Here is a 5,682-nt window from a genome sequence, read left to right as displayed (position 1 = left end):
CCCATGCCACCAGGTCTACCGGTTCTGCACGATGAGGCCGAACGCTTACTTTCGCCATGGATTCCCTTCGTTCAGATCCGTCGTCTAATGAACTGGAGAAATGGTGAGTTCGGGATTAATGTTTGGGAAATAACAGCAAGTGCATCGAGTGGTGGACGTTTTGACTGCATCAGTCTGCCTGTGTCTGAAATAAAAAAATAGCAGTGGCTTAGCTCGGCTATGCCAGGATATACGTAGCGTGAGCTAAGGTTCAGCTGGTTATTCTTAGCTTTCCTGGTTGTCAAGGATTAGCTTGATAATCATGCTTACTGCTTCTTCAATGACGCACACACGGTCCGTGTGTGCGTCATTGAAGCAGCAGTAAGCGTGATTATCAAGCTAATCCTTGACAACCAGGAAAGCTAAGAATAACCAGCTGGACCGTGTGTGCGTCATTGAAGAAGCAGTAAGCATGATTATCAAGCTAATCCTTGACAACCAGGAAAGCTAAGATTAACCAGCTGAACCTTAGCTCACGCTACGTATATCCTGGCATAGTCGAGCTAAGCCACTGCTATTTCTTTATTTCAGACACAGGCAGACTGATGCAGTCAAAACGTCCACCACTCGATGCACTTGCGGTTATTTCCACCCACTTTTGACCAGAGATTTTCTGCATTACGGTAAGTAATCCTTTTGTTGACTCGCCTTCGTACGCAACATTTCTTGCGTTATTTCGATTTTTCACTTTATATTAATAACAAAACTACATTAATACTGTCGCAGCAATACTCAAGCACAATTCGATGGCTTCATAAATTGCAAATTGCCCAATATGTCGTATTTCTTAATATCTTAGGGAAAGAGATGTTGTGGAATAAACTGTTCAACATTTTTTATTAGAATATCATATTTAGATGACCAACCTTTTTGGCATTGTTTTGGATTCGGATGGCTTAAAGCACCGAGATATATGCTTCACCTAAATATATATAAACGCTGATTTCTTGCAGCACGGTCGGTAACAGTCACGCTTTTCATTGTCGGTATATTGTGCAGAATGCTGATCTCTGTTCATAGCATAATATCATTGGTACGCTACATGGTAATCTTTCTTATTCGCGAATGTATTATTTCGCGGGTCAAGAGATTATATATTCGTGCATGTTTGCTGTGATTTTTTCTGAATAGTAGAATAAAAAGTGATAGCGTTGTTGAAACATTTATACAGTCTAATAAAAAAAGTATAAGCAACAAACTCGTACTATTGATTGTGATCGGATAAGTCTTTCGGCGCAAGGTGAAAAACAATTTATAACGGAGGAAAGGTGTTCTGACTTAGAGAACAAGAGCGTGTGAAATGGGCTATCCCGCGAAGCAGACTCGTTACGGAAGATCACACAGTAGATGTAATGAACACACATGAGAATTCAGTGATCAGGCTTACAAATTTTTGTTGTTGTATAGTTTACGCCCGCAATTAAGCGGCACCAACCTATACGGAGCTTCTTCCTTGCTTTAAAAATGTCGAAGCAAGATCAAAGTGTAAAATCGTGGGACGCTTCCGCTAGTGCATATGAGTGTAGTTACCCGCCAGAAGGTTCGGAACCGACCAACAAAGGGTGCACTCAGCCGAAAAGACATTCCCGGTGTTCATCGGTCACGATATTCTCCTTAATTGAGGTTATCAGTGACGGCTACTGGTGCAAAATTTGCAAAAGGACATATAATGAAGGGAACCTTCTTGTTGACGGAAAAAACGGGTGGTGCATAGATAATCAACCCAGTCAGCAAGTCCAATGCATCCAAGCTTGGTGAAAAGGCCGCGGAGCACGACGCCTCAGGACCCCGCAAACATGCTGTAAACATTTTGAGCCAGTCGAAGACAATTTCAGGGGTCATAAATGAGGCTGCAAAAAGTACTAACGATCAAACTAAGGTTTTGAGAAAGAAGATGGGTGTAGCATCCTACTTTCTTTTCAAGCAGGAAGTAGCCCACACTACGAACTGGAGATCCTTGCTGAGTACGTTTTCTATTATGAATCCGGAAATAGACCAGCGGTTCAGGGGAATATCCGCAAATGCGCATTACCTTTGTGTAATGAATTCAACTGACTGGTTGGAAGCATGTGGGGCGACGGTGAAGAAATTAACTCTTGAAAATGTCCAAACATCTGTTTACACGTTCAAGAAGTTTTCCTACATGGCCGACGAGTGCACCGACATTAATAGACGCAAAATCTTGAGTAACTGCATACGCTATCTTGATGTCAATGGCCAACCGACGGACGCGTTCCTCGATGTCGAAGTTATCTCTGACGAATCGGCTTCATCTGTGACCACGCATATATTCTGCACGAGTTGAGCACGTCTGGACTCGACGCAACCAAGATGGCTTCTTGTTCATATAATGGGTCTGCGAACTTCTCTGGAAGGCACGGATGGGTGCAGGATTGACTTAAGCAAAAATGCAACTCTAATTTCTTTTACACTCACTGCAGAGGTCACTTACTGCAGATTGCCTTAGTGCGTGCTGCAGAATCGTCGAAGGAAATCAAAAGGACTCTTAATGTAGTCTCCTCACTCTAATATTTCTTCAGTAAGAGTCCTAAATGCTTGAGTGTTCTTGAAAACATCGAAGATGCTGTCGAGTTGAAACTGAAACTCGTGCAGCCAGGCAAAACTCGGTGGCTCTCTCATGAGCGATCGGTGGCTGTGAGACTGAAATTATTTGAGCCGCTGATACTCGCTTTGGAAAGCATTTACCAAGAGGGTGCTGACATGAGCAGTGAAGATGGTGGACTATTGTTACAGCTACGTTCAGAAAAAAAAATGATCGCTATGTTACACTTGTCGATCGTTTCCTGGGGCCATTGGCGTCTCTAAACAATGTCATCCTGGCAACTACAGCGCTAGCGGTAGATCTTCGCCCTGTGATTGAAGAAACCACGGATGCTATTGCGGCGATTTCTGTGTAATCAGCGCTCAAAGAAGTAAGAACGTCAGTAGAGAAGCTCCTTGAAAATGGTACTTTTGTAGAGGTATTAACAGACGAGAACACGATCAGCCTCACGCGTGTAAACAAGTACAAAGCCCACCCTGCGATGTTTCTACCTGTACCTATCGCAAACGCAAGAAACAGTAAACTGGAGGGAAGTCATCCCAGCAATTGGCGTGCCGTATGACGAAGAACACGCGAGGAATTTAGATGCGGAGTGGAACATCTTCCTACGCCTGAAGGAGGATTTAACACCCACAGCATTTGTATCTTCTGCTCTCGTTGTTCCCCACTTCGTCGCTGTTTCTCAAGTTGCAAGATGTTGTCGGTCATCTTTTGTTGATACCGATCATCACAGCCACCGTCGAACGCTTCTTTTCGTCCCTGAACATGGTTTTGTCGTCAGAAAGAAGCCGCCTCCTCCCTAGCCACGTAACTGAGCTGCTGAGAATCACTATTGAAGACCCGGTACTGCCAGATGTCCGAGATGCCACTGACAATGCCGTACGCGTTTTTCAATATTTTATTGCAAACGTGGTGGGGTGTTACAGTATGAAACCCAGGCGGATGTAACTGTTCGGAATGTGGTTGAGAATGCCTACATATTTTTGTGGCGGTGTAGTTTTATTGGTACGAAGGACATTGATGCTCACTTCTTGGTTCATAATTTTTTATTAGTTTAGCTATGCAATGAATGGTCAGGATGTGCAAAGTGCCTGTGCTTGTATACACATTCAACCAAATGTGTGTAGCAGCCGGACATTCATATCTTGATATGTCAATGCCATGCATATCGTCGTGGCCGATATCGAAGCTTCCATATACACCTTCCGCGTGCAGCATAGATTCGATTTCATGGTGTGCGTGCTTAATTGAGAGTTGATATGTTAACCTTGGTGCACCAGAGCGCGTGTTTTATAGCATTTTCCACGTCTGCGTTCCGCGAGTGGGGTTGAGCAGCTGGATTTTGGAGGTTTCATTGCAAGTACTCGGAACTGCCGCGTAGTTTCTAGACACGTTTAAGTAGTCGTTGTTCTTTAATTTTGTCTGTTCAGAAATCAGACTTTGTGTACAGTGAAGTAACTGTTCGCAATCTTTGTCACGAGTGTTGGAGTCCAGGACAAAAAAAAAAAAGAATAAAGATTACTACCGCTCCTAGCTCCTCTATTCTCAAAGCCCCCCCCCCCCCACCCCCCCCCTTTCAAATTTAGACCCCACCCCCCCCCCCGCCCCCTAATTTCTATTCATGGGGAAACCCCTGGTTCTTGGTAGGCACGCTGGTCTTCTTCAGACCATCCAACACGCGGCTTACCCATTTCACAGTCAGAGAAGAACTTAGGAAAGGAGCCTACGTAGAGCATGACGTCAGGCACTGAGGCTGGTCGCCACTATTCTTAATACGCGGGATGGCGTACGCGTGTATGGTGCGAACGTAGACATGGCCGCCGCGGGTCAAAGTGTGGTATCTGTTCTTATCAGCTTAATATCTGATACGAGTTGTATTTGCACCCAATATTTAAACTTATTTTTGCTAGTTGGCGGAGTGCTTGAAGCGTGCTTCATCTCTGCCGCGGGTCGGCCCGGTATTGCACTATCGTTTGGAGTATTGGTCCACGGAGATCGATCCGCTGGAAACTAGCCATGTACAGCTTCATTGTAAAAGGTCGCAGTTGATAGCGATAACAAAGTATTAGACAACTACACAAAGTAAGCCTTGTAGTTTTATCGGCCGCATAAATTGCACGAAACGTTTGCTTACTAATTAAACTAATTAGCATGGGGTACAAGGCAAACTAGAACACGATGATCGCAAACACTCGCTGTCACAGTGCTGGCATGTCGCAGTGCTTGCCCTACCTGCGGTAGTTGTATTTTCCCCCACTTTCACTTCTACGAATTTATAATTTTTTAAATTCGTTGAGTAGGTACAAGTAATTTTCCTTATGTTTTCCTTGGTGTCTGTGTTCTTCTTACAGTATTATATATATATATATATATATATATATATGATTCGCTGGCTGTATATTTAGCTCGGCCAGGGTTACTGCCTGTCTACTCTTGTATCCTCCTTCTCGGCGCGACGATAGGAGTTTATCGCACTTGCACTTTATACGGAACCTCACTCTGACGCTGACGTCGGCGGCGACGACGCGACGGCTAAAATTAGCCTGGAATGTCCATATCATTGTTATCTATTATCACCATAAAATGCAAGAACGTAGCCAAGTATTCCAGTAATTTGAGTCAGTTTTCAACCCTGATAAGAAAAAATAAAAAAGTGGCAGTTTCGCCCGAAAGGCGAAGCATCAATTGCGATAGGAAATTTACTAGCAGAGTATACGGAGTAAGGATAGCAGTTTTATGGGCTGCATAAACTTGGACACATTCGCGTACTAGCTAAATTAACAAGCCTGGTGTCAACGCGCACAAGCAAAAATGAATACATCACACTCGATGACCGCAAACATTCACTGTCAAAACGCTGGCGTGAGGAAGCGCGGCTGCCGCAGTGAGCGAAGGTTCGTGCGGTCTATCGCTTCAACGGAAACTGAGCGGCGAACGCACAGCGCATACAAAGCTACGAACCGTCTGCAGATCGCTCTCAAGATACGGTGTGGGCGACCGCCGCAGCAGGGCAAAGTACAAGTACGCTGATGCGCGCAGAGTAAAGGCACCCCCCCTGCCCCGCGCTGCCCTCCGCTTTC

The 5,682-nt window shown here is 44.8% G+C and overlaps 1 non-coding gene across 1 annotated transcript; it reads left to right on the top strand.

Annotated features, from left to right (window-relative positions):
- The first annotated feature begins 4,415 nt into the window (after positions 1 to 4,415).
- On the top strand, positions 4,416 to 4,597 carry LOC119457182 (U2 spliceosomal RNA). The gene has a single exon (XR_005193182.1). It is a non-coding gene; the product is annotated as a U2 spliceosomal RNA (small nuclear RNA).
- The last annotated feature ends 1,085 nt before the right edge of the window (positions 4,598 to 5,682 follow it).

This window comes from Dermacentor silvarum, chromosome 6 (genome assembly GCF_013339745.2).
Source record: "Dermacentor silvarum isolate Dsil-2018 chromosome 6, BIME_Dsil_1.4, whole genome shotgun sequence".
Taxonomy (NCBI): domain Eukaryota; kingdom Metazoa; phylum Arthropoda; class Arachnida; order Ixodida; family Ixodidae; genus Dermacentor; species Dermacentor silvarum.
Note: the sequence above shows the minus strand (reverse complement) of the source record. Positions and strands in the feature narration are given on the sequence as shown.